Below are 18465 nucleotides of genomic sequence, written 5' to 3'. Positions count from 1 at the left end.
TATTAATTAAACACTTAACCACTCTACCACTCATTTCATTCTGATTAATTTATCAAAATAACAAATAAAACATGGGATGATTTATGCTAAGGATTTGAAACAAATTTGTACCAAATAGAAATTAACGAGAACGAAAGGATTCAAACACAGATCATTAGAGATAGTTCCACCATTACTCAATCTCTATAATTGATATCTATTTATTATTAAATGCACGAAGATAACCTTAAAAAATCAAGGCATGACCTCTCTCGGTTCATTAACCCAATTTCTACTAACCCCATTTTTGGGATGTTACAAAAGAACTATGTTAACCTTGGGGGACAACATCCACTATATGATTACACTAATCAGGGTGAATTTGTTTTTAAGGCAATGGTTCTTCCACGACATAGTAATATTTTATTCATTTAATCTTGGTTTATATTCCAGTCAGTGCTATCGAGTTTGTTTTGAAGTAGTATATTTTTTAACAATTTACAAATGAATTATTACTACTGTTAAACATGTTTGCGTTGATCAACAAATATATTCCTGATCTCTTCAAGCTTGAGCCTCTTGATGGAACTAACTACAGTAATTGGTCCCAAAGGATTTTTATATTGTTTGAACAACTTGAAGTTAACTACATCCTCTTCAATCCACTTATCATCGAAGAACATAGAGATTTTATCACCGTTCCCAGATACTCGGATGTCGATGCCACAAAGGTCAAGTTTGAAAAGGACAACAAAATGGTCTGAGGTCACATGTTAAGCCACATGCTAACAACCTCTTTGACCTATTTGTCAAAAACAAGTCAACTAAGTCCATCTAGGATACATTAGGAAAAAAATGGAGTCGCTGATGTTGGGGTCAAGAAATATGTCATTGAAGAGTGGTTCAAATTTCAAATGACCAATGATAAGTCAATTATGGATAAAGTACACGTCTACAAGAAGTTAGTCTTAGACATCCTAGCTGAAGGGATAGAGATGTGTGAAATTCTCCAAGCAAATGTCCTGATTGAAAAATTGTCAAAATCCTAGTCTAACTATCATCATATTCTGAAGCATAAGAAGCGATACATTCCTCTAACATAATTGATTAGTTATATGAAGATTGAGGAAGCCAATCGTCTCAAAGATAAGGCCTTAATAACCTCAAGTCAATTTCCTTTAAACGTTAACATTATGGAATTTGGTTATGGTTCTGGTCTCAAACTGAACATGTTTAAAAATGTTGGGAGTTCAAAGAAGATAGTAAACACTAGAACAAGAAGGCTATCAACTTAAAGAAACCAAGAAAGAATAAAAAAAACCCAACAATTCTATCAAATGCTTTGTGTGTGGCAGAGTTGAACACAAAGCATATCAATGCTATCAATGCTCTGACCGCCAAAATGAAAACAAACAACAAGCAAATCTAGTTGAAAATCTAGATAAAGTGATAGTTGTTGTGGTTTCCGAATTACAACTGGTCGAGAATAATGTCAAGTGTATTGTATACATAAATGCCTCCTAACTTTTTTGCACTAACAGAGAAATGTTCACTGAGTTTGAAAGTGTTGTTGAAGGTGAACAAGTCTACATGGGTAACTCTCGCAGCTTAGAAGTAGTCGATAAAGGAAAGATTTTTCTCAATCTTACTTCTAGCAAAATGTTAACATTAAATAATGTCATTTATGTACCTGCACGACGTAAGAATTTAATTAGTTTTGGATTATTGAATAATGCAGATATTAAACTAGTCTTTGAATTTGATAAACTTGTACTTTCCCATAATGTAGATTATGTTGGGAAAGATTATCTAAGTGGAGAGTTATTTGTGATTGAGACTATGTTTAATAATAGCACTACAACTACCACTTCTGCTTATATTATTTAATCTTTTGACATGTGACATGTTAGAGTAGGTCATGCTAATATTGATTCTCTTAAAAAAAGACTCATAAAATTGAATTTACTTCCTAATCTAAGTGATAGTAGATTTAGTAAATGCAAAATTTACATTGAAGCCAAGCATGCTTGACCCTCCTAAAAAAATTGTTAATGATAGGAAGACTGAACTATTAGAATTAATTCATACTAATCTAGCAAACTTTAGAAACACAGAAAGTAAAAATGTAAAACGTTACTATATCACCTTTGTAGATGATTACTTTAGATATAAAAACATTTATCTTCTAAGATCAAAAGATGAAGTTGATAAAACTTTTCTCCTTTATAAATCAGAAGTAGAAAACCAAATTAACAGGAGAATAAAATGTCTTAAATTCCATAGAGGTGGTGAATATGACACTAATTTCCTTAAAGTGGTTTGTGAGAAAGATGATATTATACAAGAATTTTTTGCTCCTTATTAAGAAAATGGCATAGCTGAAAGGAAAAATAAAATTCCAAAAGAAATGATTAATGCTTTGCTTCTAAGTTCTGGTTTACCTGATAGTATGTGGGGGGAGGCTGTACTTTTTGCAAACCATATTATTAATAGAGAGCCTCATAAAAAGTTATATTGTACTTTATATGAATTGTGGAAAGTTTATGCCCCTAATCTACAATACTTGAGAGTATGGGGGTGCTTAACAAAAACAGGTTTGCCTTCTTTTAAAAAGAATACTATCAAATCTAAAACTGTTGATGTTTTATTCGTTGGATATGCTTTAAATGGTATTGCATATAGACTTATGTCTTAGCATGATCATTCCATATGGAATCTAGAGATGTTGTTTTCTTTGAGAGTGTGTTTCCTTTAAAGAAATCTATCACAAATACTGATATACAGTTAGATGAACATGTTTTTTCTTCTATTACACATAATATAAATACTCTTAATGATGATGTGGAACCTAGGAGAAGTAAAAGACAAAGGATGACCATTAGTTTTGGACCTGATTTCCTTACTTCCTTTGCAACTGAGATTAGTAATTTAGACTTAATAAGCGATTCTATTTCTCACTCATTTTTTATAAATGAGGATCTAAAAAGCCTATAATGAAGCCATAAAATCAATAGATGTGAGTTTTTAGAGCGATGCTATTAATAATGAGCTAGAATCTATTTTGTCTATGTAACACCCCTAACCCATATCCGTCGCCGGATTGGGGTTACGAGATATTATCGGACGAGACACAAAATTTCAAACATTCACATTTACACATATGTTATAATCACAAAACTAAAACATAAATCTATTTAAACATTAAGCACATAATTTAAATCAATAGAATTATCAATAGAATTCAAAGTCATATAAAATATATAGGTCATTGGCTTTTAGAAACACAATCAATACACATTAGTATATTATATCCTATCACCTTATAACGTAGTATAATATTCATTATTATATAAGATAAAGCTAACATTATAAAATGGCCAAAAATATTCCTTTTACAATTCAATTTCATGTGCATAATACCAAATTAAACTGGACCATTTTTAATGAATATTACCAAGTCCAAACCTACTAAGATTTATATGCAAAATACTAACGATCCATACATAATTTATTTGGTCATTAATATCATACAAATAATTCACACCATTTCTATATGACTTAATAACCAAATTTATAAATATTAATTCCAAATCAAAATATGACAATTTCACAAGTTATACACCATGCTAAAATATCATGCACAAGACCAATTCTTCTCTTATCTATTCAACTAATAAAAATCCACCTATACACATTCATAAATTTTCAATTAACAAATGAGTCTTTATAGCTATTTCTCCTATAATTTATATTCACTATTTTACCTCTTATACCATCATTGCCGAATCACAAAGTTGACTGTAACCATCTCATATATTTTCATCATATAACCGAAACAATTTCCAAACCAATTCATGATATAAATTATACTTCTCAAAAATAAATCATTAACCAAATATAGATATATATATCCAAAACAAAAATCTTACATATCATATGGAAAACATATCAAAATAACTCCTACCATGTTCGGATATAACAAAATATCTTTTAATACCAAATCATTTATACACCTTAACCAAAGATAATAACCAAATTCACATATATACTTTATCTTAGTATGAACTACATCTAAATCAGCCAAACATACCTATGTATAAATCATGGCCAATTCAATCATATCACATCCAAATTCATCAACCATTATCTATGCACATAACTCATATAAATTTGACTAAAGTTTCATATATTTTCAAAGCGTATTAGCCATTTTCACATGGCTTAATATATATACACAACTTCAAACTTTGCAAAAATTATAACCTAGCTTATACATGCCATAGGTTCAGATTAAAACTTATAATGTACCAAAAACAATTGATAGTGTGATGGACTTTGCTGATGATCCCCAATCTTGTAACTAATCTCCAAAACATATAAAATAGAGGAAAACATAAACACACATACAGTAAGCTATTGTAGCTTAGTAAGTCATAAGCAAATAAATCATTAAATGAACATTAGTATTGAATCAATTAAACCGAATCAAGTAATCTATAATCAAATACACATTTTTCATTCTTAAAACTCATATACCATCATATAAACGATATGTAATTATATTATCTTGGCCGAATACATATAAGTTCATAAACATATATAATACTCACTTTCATAATGCATATTTCATTTGTTCATATCAAATATATACTTACCTTGTCTTTTAAATCATTTAACTTAGCACATACTTGACATTTTAGCTCGATTTCACATTCGATCATTTATTGATATTGCCCATTGAACCATTAGGGATCGAATAGGATACTCGGATAATCACATATATCAAACAATGCCAACTTCCCAGACGTGGTCTTACATGCTATCTCATATCGATGCCACTGTCCCAGACAAGGTCTTACCGAATCAAATATGATGCCGATGTCTCATACATGGTCTTACTCGTAACCACATATCGATGCCAACATCTCAGACATGGTCTTACACGAAAACACATATATCGGTGCCAATGTCCTAGATGTGGTCTTACACAAAAACACATAGAATAATCCTATGGTTCGTATGAGGCCTCTAGACGTCGTAACTCAATCGAATCAAACTTGTAAACTTAGTTCTCATGCATATATACATTTGGATTTCACTTATATAAATTCAAATAAATCAATTTCAGCATATAAACTCATATATATAAATACTAACAATATCTATTCGCTTACTAACTTACCTCAGACGATGAAAAACGGAATGGGATGACTAGTCGACAACTTTAGTTTTCCCCCGATCCAAATCCGATTTCCTTGGTTCTTGATCTAAACATATTCAAATTAAACTCATTCAACATATTTTCACTCATTTTAGTCCAAAAAAACCTAAAGGGGAAAATTACCATTTTACCCCTAACATTTCACACTTTTTACAATTTAGTCCAAATTGTACACAACACGAAACATGCAAAATTTGCACACAACATGCGTAGGCCGAATATTCCTAGTGTTCATACAAGTCCATACATTTCATTTATTTCACATGTTAGTCCATCAATTTATTATTTTTTCAATTTAGTCCTTTTTACTCAAAATCATCAAAAATTCCAATACAAAACATATCAATCCAAAACATATCTTTCATATTTTATCAACTAACATCACAAAACTCAAATATTCATCAATGGCATAACTCAAAATATGCATCAAAATAAAAAATTCAAGCATGGGCTTTGTAGATAACTTAGCAACGATCTCAAAAACATAAAAATTATCAAAAATCGAGCTAGTTACTTACCTTGATTAACCTATCAACAATGGCCGAACCTATGGAAGCTTTCTTTCTTTTTCTTTTCTTTATATTTCAGTCAAAGAAAATATATGAATTAATGGCTTTTTAATTATGTTATAATATAACATATATTAACAGTATTATTTTACTTAAATAACCTTTATCATAAAATATAAAACCATTATATATTAAGGTCACGACTGTAACAGCCCGATTTTGGGTCTAATTAGAATAGTGGTCTCAGGACCACAAATTCAAAGTCATAAAAATTATTTTATTATTATTTTGGATTCATAGCATGTTATTAGTAGTGTATGAAAAATTTGGTGAGTTAATTTTGACGTTTATGAGCCCAATTGTGAAAAAAGACTAAATCGCATAAAGTGCAAAAGTCTTAAATTGATAGCTAAGGGTGTTAAATTGTTATGAATCTTAATTTGGTGGTCTATAAAGGGCAAGAAGATCCTTAGATCTTAGCTTGGCCGGCCATGGGAGACAAAAAATGTTTAAAAGTCAACATTAGGTAAAAGGATGACATAATGTGTAATAAAATAATGCCTAAACCTAGCTATCATTTTTTCTTTCTTTCATTCTTCCATCTTCCACCGATTTTTCAACCATTTTTAGGGGTTTTGAGCTTTAAAAATTTCAGTAACTTATTTCTCTTGCAAGCAAGTGATTTACATACTTTTTGTTGATGATTTTTACATTTTTGGACCCCTTGAAGCATAGGTTTTCTATTAAGGGGACTATTTTGCAAAATGGTTAAGATTTAGGGTTTTTCCATGAAAGCATATGTGTAGTTTTCTAAAATTTTATGGAAGAATATGAGTAGTAGATGTGAAATAAACAACTTTTGTGAAGGGATTTCTCATGAAAACCCTAGTAGGGACTATTTTGCATAAGTTGAAAGTTTGATGATAAATGTACGAGATAGTGGAAATTTTTAATTGCTAGAAGACTAAAAATGGTTCGGATAGGCTTTTGATAGGAGGAAATTCGATAAAAATCAATTTTTATACCTAGGGGAAAAATGGTCATTTTTCCCAAGTATAGATTATTGGGTGCCTAGATCGATAAGGTGACTAAATTTGCGAATTTTTGTTATTATAGATCAAGAAATACCAAATCCAAACTTAGATTGGGGGAAGGCCAAGCAAATTGATTAAACCGTCTAGGCACCATATTTTGTAACTGAGGTAAGTTGTATGCAAATATTACAACTACGTTGTCATTATTTGGAATGAGTTAATTTAGGATGAATTACTTGGTTATGGAAGTGAGAAGGCATGATGCTAATTAAGATAGCAGAATTCCCGTTTGAACCATGGGAAATAAATAGGATATTCATGCCATGATATATGGACTATTGTAAGCTAGTGTAGGATATGTTTGGGACATGCATCAGCCACATTACGAGAGCTAGTGTAAGACCATGTTCAGGACATGGCATCGGCAGTGAGACAAGAGCTAATGTAAGACATGTCTGGGACATGCATCGGCTATGAGTTAAGCTAGTGCAAGACCAAGTCCGAGACATGGCATCGGTATCCTATTCTAATTGAGGTTTATTGAATATCTGGTAATGTTCTGAATGGTTCAACTGTAAGAGTTATGGTTTACAATTTAGAGAAAAGTATAATCGTGTTGTGAGTGGTACAGGTACCTATTCGGTATGTATGAGACGTGAGTTCAAAATATATTATATGATGTGTTGTGGGATGTGATGAGTAAGTTGTGCTTATAATTATTTTATATTAAGAGCATGTTGATGAATGATATAGTTATTGCTAAGTATTTGCATGCTTTTTACTAAGCTTTATGCTTACTCCCTCTCTTTTTCATTTTCTTATAGTGTCCCCTATATAGCTCGTGAATCATCAGACATTGGAGGTTACGATCACACTATCATCCTGAACATTCGGTATAGTTAGAATTCTTGTTTTTGTGTATGGCATGTATAGGGCTTAGACTTTAATATTTCGTGTCATTGAGAAATTAGCAAAATGTGTTGGCTTGGGATAAATCACTTTATTTTGTATAAGGCTATGGATAATGGTGAATACTCATTTTGATATTTATAAATTGAAGATAATATTTTTATGGATGAGTAAATTGCACAAATGAAATGTTGTCCATTGTGACTATTTTGGCTCTGTGATGTATCCTTGTATTGGCATAGAGTGATTTTATGCAGGTTATGTATGCAAATGTGGCAAAGAGGCTTGGTAAATAGCTTTATTTTGCCCACACGGGTAGGCACATAGGTGTGTTTCTAGGCCGTGTGTAACACACGGCTTGCCACATGGGCTTGTGATCTGGCCGTTTGTCCCCTGCATGTAAAAATTGCAAGTCAATATGTATGATAGTAAACACACGGGCAAAGACACTGTCATGTGTCTTAGCCGTGTGAAAGGCATAGCCTAGCACTTCGGCGTGTGCCTCGGTCGTTTGACCCTTAAGAATTGCTAACGTTAGAAATAAAATGTCCAAGTTTTTGCACACGAGCTAGGACTCGGGCCTGTCATGACCTTGTGAAGGATGCGGGCCAAGGACACGGGCATGTGACAGGCCATGTGAAAACCCCCGTAGGTGTGAATTTAGAATTAATTCCACACGGGTAGAGGACACGAGCATGTCCCTGTATTGCTTAGGCCGTGTGAGCCACTTGAGCCAACAGCACAACCATGTCGAATTGGTCACACGGGCGTGTTGCCCCTCCCACACGGGTGTGTGCCCCTGTGTCTAGCAAAAAAAATTTCAAGTTCGTGGAAAGACTCGAATCATTCCTGAATGGTTTTAAAAGAACGTTTGGAATCTCATAGTCCTTTATTACGGAGTTTTCGATTTAGATTGAAAAAGTTTTAAATTTTCCCGAATTAGGTAACGCCTCGTATTTAGTCTCAGCGTAGGGTACGGGTGTGGGGTGTTACAATGACCATCAATACCATTATATCATGGGAAAATTGAAACTTAAATGCCTCCACTTAAATAGACAACAACAATTCAACCCTTACACATTAAACTACCAAGTTTTCATTTTATGCGATTAAGCCCTTTTTATTAAATCGACACTCAAATGACAAAATTAAATCACAAAAAATTCACAGATATAAATTCACACATAATAAACACAAAATATTTTTAAAATATCTTTCTGACTCAAATTTGTGGTCCTGAAACCACCTTTTCAATTAGGGTCTAAATTGGGATGTTACAACTCTTCCTCCCTTAGGGATTTTTGTCCCCGAAAATCTTACTAGTGAATAGGTTCGGATAACACTCTTTCATAGCTCTGGCTCCCACATTGCTTCCTCAACTCGTGTTTATGCCACAGTACTTTAACTAATGAAATTTTCTTATTTTGTAATTCTTTAACCTCGTGAGCTAGAATGCGAATTGGTTCTTCCTCATATGTCATATCGTGTTTAATCTCAATCTCTAACGGACTAATCACATGTGAGGGATCATATCGATATCTACGAAGCATCGAAACATGGAATACATTATGGATCCTTTCTAACTCAGGTGGCAACAACAATCTATACGCAACCGGTCCGATATGCTTTATAATCTCATACAACCCAATAAATCTCAGACTCAATTTGCCTTTACGACCAAATCTAAGTATTTTCTTCCACTGTGAGACTTTCAAAAATACTTTGTCCCTGATTTGAAACTATATATCTTTTTGTTTCAAGTTCGCATACGATTTCTGATGATCTGACGCTATTTTCAGACTTTCACGGATCACTTTAACTTTCTGTTCAGTCTCTCTGATCAAATCGACCCCGTGTATCTTATTTTAACTAAGATCGGTCTAATATAATGGTGTACAACATTTATGACTATACAAAGCCTCGTAAGGTGCCATTTTGATACTCGATTAAAAGCTATTATTGCATGTGAATTCAATCAGAGGTAAATATCGTTCCCACTTAGCTTCGAACTCAAGAATGCAACATCTCAACATATACTCAAGTATCTGAATGATTGGTTCAGACTGACCATCTGTCTGTGGATCGAAAGCAGTGCTGAAATGTAATTTCGTACCTAAGGCATCTTGCAGTTTCTTCCAAAACCATGATGTAAATCTTGGATCTCTATTTGAAACAATAGAAATAGGCACACCACGTAATCGTACAATTTGAGAAACATACAATTTGGCTAGCTTATCGAGTGAATAATCTGTACGAACTGGAATAAAGTGAGCTTATTTAGTCAATCTATCCACAATAACCCAGATTGCATCTTTCTTGCTCGGTGTCAACGGTAAACCGAATACAAAATCCATTGTGACTTGTCCCATTTCCACTTAGGTATCATGATTGGCTGAAGCAATCTAAAAGGTACCTGATGCTTAGCTTTTACTTGTTGACAGACTAAACATTTAGAAACAAAGTCAGAAATGTTTCGTTTCATACCATGCCTCTAGTAAAGCTGTTTTAGATCATTATACATCTTCGCACTACCTGGGTGAACAGATAACCGACTACTATGAGCTTCATTCAAAATCATCTGAATCACCTCTGAATTTATCGAGACACATATTCTGTTTTTTGAACCTCAAACAACCCTCAGCATCAACTCTGAACTCTGAATCAACATTTGAATCATATTGAACTCGTTTTGCTAACAAATCATTATCAACTTTCTGACCCTCACAAATTTGTTGAACAAATAATGGTCTTGCTTTTAATTCAGCTATTATCGAACCATCATCAGACATAGCCATATGCACATTCATTTCATGCAAAGCAAACAATGATTTTGTGTTTAGAGCATCAGCAACAACATTAGCCTTTCCTAAATGATAATCAATCACAAGTTCATAGTCTTTTAGCAACTCTAACCATCGACGCTGTCTCAAATTCAGATCTTTTTGAGTCATCAAATATTTCAGGCTTTTGTGATTAGAATAAACATGAGATTTCTCACCGAACAAATAGTGACGCCATATCTTCAATGCAAATACAATACCTGCCAATTCGAGGTCGTGTGCCGGATAGTTCTTTTCATGTAGCTTTAATTTTCTCGAGACATTAGCTGTAACTTTGCCTTTCTGCATCAAAACATAGCCCAAACAATTTAAAGATGCAATACTATATATAAGAAATTCTTTACCCGATTTTGGCTGAGCTAGCACTGGAACTTCGGCCAAAAGGGCTTTCAACTGATCAAAACTCTTCTGGCACTTTTCTGACCATTCGAGCTTAACATCTTTCTATAACAACTTTGTCATTGGGGTTGCAATCATAGAGAAACCTTTCACAATCCGTTTATAGTAACTAGCAAGTCCCAGAAAACTTCGGACTATAGAAACATTTCTCGGAGGTTTCCAATCAAGTATAGCTGAAATTTTACTCGGATCAACCCGAATACCTAATGCTGATACAGCATGGGCAAGAAATCTAAATTCGTGTAACCAGAACTCACATTTACTGAACTATGCATACAACTATTTATCTCGCAAAGTCTGTAACACAAGTGTTAGATGTTTGGAATACTCAGTTTCATCATGGGAGTAGATCAAAATGTCATCTATGAACACAACCACAAACTGATCCAAATACTATATAAAAATATGATTCATTAAATCCATAAAAACAGCAGTCGCACCTACTTCTGAAAGCAGTTTTTGGCACATCAGAGTCTTTAACTCGTAACTCATAGTAGCTTGATCTCAAATCTATCTTTGAAAACACTGTAGCCCCTTTCAGCTGATCCAACAGATCATCAATTTGTGGCAACAAATACTTATTCTTTATATTCACCTTATTGAGCTGTCTATAATCGATACACATTCTCATAGTTCCATATTTTTTTTCACAAACAAAACTGGTACACCCCAAGGAGAGAAACTCAATCGCGTGAAACCTCTATCTGTCAACTTTTGCAACTAAGCTTTCAATTTTTTAATCTCGTAGGTGCCAATCTAAACGGAGGTATCGATATCAGAGTCATCCCAGGCAGTAACTCAATACCAAATTCTACCTCCTGAATAGGTGGAAAACCCGACAATTCTTTAGGAAACACATTTGGATACTCACACACAGTTGGTACTGATTCAATCTTTCTTTTGGCCACTTTACTATCAAGCACATAGGAAAAATAAGCTTCGCAACCTTTTCTTACATATTTCTGAGCTAACATCGAAGAACTCATGCCGATAAACCATTCAGATCATTATATTCAATATGAATAATCTCATCAATTTGGCACCATAAATCAATAGTCTTTCTTTTACAGTTTACGACAGTATCATGCAAAGTCAACCAGTCCATTCCTAGAATTTTGTCGAATTCATCAAATGGAAACAGCATCAAATCAGTCGGAAAGCACAAATCTCAAATCATCAAGGGACAATTCTTACACACTTTATCAACCATAACACACCGGCCAAAGGGGTTTTGTCGAAACCATGTTCAAATCGAGTTTTGGAAAATGGGAATCGATTTTAAAAACGAAAACGGGAGTCGCCACCAATCTTTTTAGGTGTGATTGGATCACCTTTAAAACATTTTGTTTTAAAATCATTAATTTTGGTCCATGAAATAAAAGAACGGGTTCGGGATTCGGTTACGTACGAGGAAGGATTAGTACCCTCGTAACGCCCAAAAGTTGGTACCCAATTGATTATCAAATGTCTTTAATGGTAGAAATTTAAAAAAAAATTTAAGATGTAGTCGTCTTTAAAATATTTAATCTTTGAAAATTGGGATTCACTCGCGTCAAAGTATTGACATTAAGTTAACCCTTTTTGAAATTCCTATCTCGAAACAGCAAAACGCCATATCCAATAAGTTAGGACATATTGCTTTGAAATTCCAAGATAGTGGCTTGCATTTAGAAAACCTTTAAAAAAACCTTAGAAGGGTACTTAATTATTCGAATTCAACGAGAAAAGTGGCAACCCAATAAGTTAGGGCACTACTTTCTCGAAATTTCCAAACACCAAGCATTGCCTTTATATTTTTCGAAATCCTTGAAGTCTCATTTTTAAAATCGATGCATGAAGGAGTGCATTAACATGATAAAACATAACATACAAGATAGTGTCGTAATCATTTTTTTTTGAAAACGGGATCGACTTTGGTTTTGAAAGTGAAAATTAAAACGGAAACGAATTTGAAATTCGATCCTTTCTATTAATATCGATTTTAAAATGCTTGAATTAGCTCAAATCGATTGTTTAAAGATTTCCTTATCTTGAGATATCAAAATATCATGTCCCGTAAGTTAGGACACAATACCGTAAATTCCCAAGCACAAGGTCGTCTTTTAATTTAAATGAGAGTTTCGTGTGTTTTAAAACTCGAAGAGGATATTTAGCTATTTAGAAATAACGAGAAAATCGAAACCCCGTAAGTTAGGGCACAATTCCTCGATATCTCAAAATGCATAACATTGCCATATTTGGAAAATTTCATTTTTGAATAGTAGCGAATGCAATATTTAAACAACAAGTGTTATTCATTTGGAATAAAAGTGGAACGATCCATATTGGATAAAACGTTGAAGTCTAATACACGGTACGATGACATGAGATAAAAATATAATAATGTGCATAGAATGATAGTGCGTGGAATAATAATGCATGAATAAAATATTACACTAGTGAATGACAATAATATGAAAATATAAATAACGAATCATAGTACATGCAATAGCAACAATCATACAACATTTAAATGATAAAATCAATAAATAAGGACCGATGAATTAAAATGATAAAAAGGTATAAAACAAATTAAAATAAATAAAGTGTGAACAAATTTTAGAATGATAATAAATGAGTTTAAAATAAGTAATATAAAAAAAGTGTCTTAAAAATCATTACCACACAAAGTAGAATTTAAAAAAATGAATAATTTTAAAATATATAATATGTATCTATAAAAGGGGTAAAATGATATGTAAAAAAAATCCTAAAATAAATAATAATAAAATCATTTGAAATAAGTAAAATGGGTTTAAAATAAGGTATATAAAATAATTTTAAAATAAGTAATATATAATAGTTAATTTAAAATGATATATAACAAGTTTAAAAAAACATATAATATGTAAAAAAGAGGGACAATATAAATATACTTTGTAATAGTAACAATTCAAAGATAATAAAGAGAGAGTTATTTGAAATACATAATATACAATAACTTAAAATATATATAAATATATATATAATAATTTTTAAAGAATTATAAATATATAAAAAGCTTGAAATAGACTATATGTATACATATATATAATAGGTAAGGAATATAAAAATAATAATATATATACAGTAGATTAAGGTAATATATATACATAAAGCAAGTTAAGATAAATAATAAGAATTTGAATAATCAACACATTAAAATAAGTTAGAATAGATGTAAATAAGTAACATATAAAATATTTGAAATAATATGTAAATAAAACAAACACAAAAAAAGGTCAATAAGTGAGTTAAATAGATTTAGGTCATGGCTAAAAATAAATTAAAATTCGAGGTACAAAAGTATAAATACTGAAAGGTTAATTAAGGATAAAAACGGAAACCAAATAGGATCTGAAGGCTAAATTTTAAAACAAAAGAAGACAGAAAATGGGGCTGATTGAATGGGGGTTGAAAAAGGAAAGGACTAATTGCATAAATCTCCCTTTTAGGGAAAATGCCAAACCCCCACCATACCAAACGGCATCATCTCATCATCATCATTTAAAAACAAAACCCCTTTTTTTTGTTTCATTTTTTAGCCTCCTTTTTAAAACAGAAAGCTTTTTGCTTTCTCTCCTTCTTTAGCCTCCTCCATGGCCAACCATGGATTCCTCGGTGGCCCTCCACACCCACGAATGGCGATCGGTGCTGAGTGGCACGAGACCTCTTGGTCCATCTCTAAACAGTCCGAAGACGGTATTTTCATGACCCACCGCAACGAAAGAGAGAAGAAAAAAAAAAGAAAGGAAAAGGAAGGCCCCCCTTCGGTTCCATGCTCCCTTCCACGGCCATTGGCCGAACCCCCAGGGGTCCAACGGCCTCCAAATTAGCTAGGGAACGCCGGAACCCCCCTCCCAAACAATGAATCAGAGGTATGCTCTATTATTTCTTTTTATTGTTATTTCGTGGAATAAAAAAATGAAACACACAAAGATCAGAACTGAAACGCAAATAATATTCACCTCTAGAAAATTTCTATTCTTTTTTGCTTAATCTATTTTTTTTTTAAGTTCCCCCCCTTACAAACTGATTTCGTTTTTGGTTTTATAACCGATTACAAAAATCCAAAAAAAAATCACTTCTGTTTCTCTGTTATATCCTTTGTTGTTTGCACATGGTTTTTGTCTTTTTGTGTCCTCTTTTCTTGCTCGTTTGCAGGCTTTGAAGGGTGTTAGACGCGTGGAGGAGAGGGGCATGCGTGGGGAGGCCAGTTTCGGGTGTTGTGCACCCTGAGGCCAGCACATGGAGGCAGCGGCGCAAGGCTTGTGGAGCTAGGGTTTGAATTGTTGAAAAGTTTTAAGATAGTTGGGCTAGGATTTTGACTTGGGCTTGGGTATTGGGTTAATGGGCTGATCTGGTTTGTATTTTGGTTTGTAAAAGGACTGTATAAATGGACATTTTGATTTTTTTCAAAATTTGGTTTATTTATTTTAAGGCCTGGGCAAAATATGGGTTCTACAGCTGCCCCTCTTTGCTTATTGCTATGTTAACAGGAATAGAGAACGACTAAAAAGACCCAATTTTGCTCGGGCTTGCCGAGTTTTGAGTTCTTCGATCTACTTCTTCGATCTGTTCATAGGGATGCCATGTTGAAATCTTCGATCTGCTTCACTGTAAGCACAGGAATGTTAGATCTGCTATCTTCGATTTGTCCCCTATAAACACAGGGATGCCAAATCTGCTATTTCCAACTTGTTCCCTATAAGCACAGGGATGCCATGCTAATCTCTTCGATCTGCTCTCCGTCGAAATGGAAATGCCAGATCTGTTATCTTGGATCTACTTTGGTGTGGGAACATCCGAAAGTCAAATCTGCTATGTCTTTGATTTGTTCTTTGTAAGCACAAGGATGCCAAATCATCTTGGATCTTGCTTCAGTATAAACATCTGAAGATCAGATCTGCTATGTATCTGCTCTCCATTAAAATGGAGATGCCAGACTTCGATTTGTTCTCTGACAATACAGAGACGACAAATCATCTTAGATTTGTTTCAACGTAAACACGTGAAAACAAAATCAGCTATGTCTTCGATTTGTTCCTTGTAAACACAAGGATTCCAAACCATCTTGGATCCGCTTCAGCATAAACATCCGAAGGCGAGATCTGCTATGTGTCTACTCTCCATCAAAATGAAGATGCCAAACTTTGATTCGTTCTCTGACAACACAGAGACGACAAATCATCTTAGATTTGCTTCATCGTAATCACGTGAAAGCCAAATCAGCTATGTCTTCGATTTGTTCCTTGTAAACACAAAGATACCAAACCATCTTGGATCTGCTTCAGTGAAATCATCTGAAGGTGAGATCTGCTATGTGTCTGCTCTCCATCAAAGTGAAGATGCCAAACTTCGATTCGTTCTCTAACAATACAGAGACGACAAATCATCTTAGATTTTCTTCATCGTAATCACGTGAAAGCCAAATCAGCTATGTCTTCGATTTGCTCCTTGTAAACACAAGGATGCCAAACCATCTTGGATCTGCTTCAGTATAACATCTGAAGGCCAGATTTGTTATGCTGCGGCCTATTACCCTACTACTTAAGGGATTAAGGCGTGTCATCCTGTAGAATGATTATGCCCGATAATTGGGATGCCATGATCGAAATGAGTCAGATGTTCCTAATTAAACATGTTATGATACAAAATTTTACGAATATGACCCCAATCCTAGACGCCACCACTCATTCCTTCATTTGTCTTTTCAAAGCATTATTCTTGCTCAACCTGTAGGTCTGTACCCTTCCTCCAATGCTACAATCCACTGAGGATGTTTGTAAAACAATCTTTTCTTAAAATTGAATCATTGATTTTGTTCATTTTCCCTTTAGACTGGACGAAAGAAATTCCTCAAGTTCCTTCATCATTTACTTACGTGAATTTCTCGAACAATTGTCCTGTTTTAGTTTCTTGTATTGTCTAGAAATTTCAGAGTAATGCGCAAAACTTCATTTGTAAACATATTTAGTTCATCTATCATTATTTCAATGCAACATGGAAGATGAATAAATCTTTAAGAGTAATTGGATTTGAATGAATTAAGAAGAAAGAATACAAAGGAAATTAATCTGAAGGCCTATCTTTAGGAAGGAATAGAATCTAAAGATGGAAAACAAGATAGAAGTTAGATCCTCTAGATATCACCGCTTGAGTGCCTATACACCAGCTCCATGAAGTCTTTCTTGAGTTCAAAATGTGTTCAAAAGATCCCAAGTACTCTGTTGATGCCCCAGTTTGTAGCATTCTTCGCTCTTTGTAACAAGATCACTGTGTACTCTTCAAAATTTGAGCTGCCCTTTCAGGTTTTCAACTCAAAACCCTTTTGGTCACAAGGTGCCCTTTGTGGGTTTTCACCTTGGCCTTTCCGTTTTTGATTTTTTTTTAAAGGCGCCCTTTGCGGGTTTTCACCTTAGATTCTCTTCTTCTTTAGACAAAGTATTTTTTAACTGAGTCCAAGTTCACTGGATTAGGTAAACTTTTCCCATCCATTTCTGCTAAGATCAATGCACCACCGGAGAATCTTTTTCAGTACAAGGTCTCCCTTCCCAATTCGGCATCCATTTTCCTCTAAAATCTTTTTGAATAGGAAGGATCTTTTTCAGTACAAGGTCTCCCTCATGGAATTCTCTTGGTCGAACTTTCTTGTCATAAGCTCGCATCATTCGCTTCTGATACATCTGACCATGTCGAATGGCTTTTAGCCTCTTCTCTTCAATCAAGTTCAACTGGTCATACTGGGATTGAACCCACTCAGCTTCATCTAACTTTACTTCTGTCAAAATTCGAAGAGAAGGTATTTCTACTTCAATAGGTAATAATGCTTCCATCCCATAGACTAACGAGAATGGAGTTGCCCTAATAAAGGTTCTGACAGATGTTCGGTAGGCTAGGAGTGCAAATGGCAACTTCTCATGCCAATCTCTATACGTCTCAGTCATCTTCCCTACTATTTTCTTAATATTCTTGTTGGCGGCCTCCACTGCCCCATTCATTTTTGGACGATAAGGGGAAGAATTGTGATGCTTGATCTTGAACTGGTCGCAAACCTCTGCTATCGTTTTGTTTTTTAGGTTCACTGCATTGTCGAATATGATCTTCTCAGGCATACCATACCGACAAATGATCTCCTTCTTCAAGAATCGACTCACGGCTGACTTAGTAACATTCGCATAAGAAGCAGCCTCTACCCATTTTGTGAAGTAGTCAATTACTACAAAGATAAACCGATGTCCATTTGAAGCTCTCGGTGATATTGGTCCAATAACATCCATACCCCATATGGAAAAGGGCCATGGAGAAGTTATAACATGTAAAGGTGAAGGTGGTACATGAATTTTTTCCCCATAAATCTGGCACTTATGGCATTTCTTGGTGTAACTGATGCAGTCCCCTTCCATAGTGGCCCAATAATAGCCAAACCTCATGATTTGCTTTGCCATCGTGAACCCATTTGCATGCGTCCCGTATACACCTTCGTGAACTTCTTCTAGAATTAACTTAGCTTCCACAGCATCGACACATCTCAAAAGTACTTGGTCTTTTCGTCT

This window comes from Gossypium hirsutum, chromosome A05 (assembly GCF_007990345.1).
Source record: "Gossypium hirsutum isolate 1008001.06 chromosome A05, Gossypium_hirsutum_v2.1, whole genome shotgun sequence".
In the NCBI taxonomy this organism is placed as follows: domain Eukaryota; kingdom Viridiplantae; phylum Streptophyta; class Magnoliopsida; order Malvales; family Malvaceae; genus Gossypium; species Gossypium hirsutum.
This window is presented reverse-complemented; position numbering follows the sequence as displayed.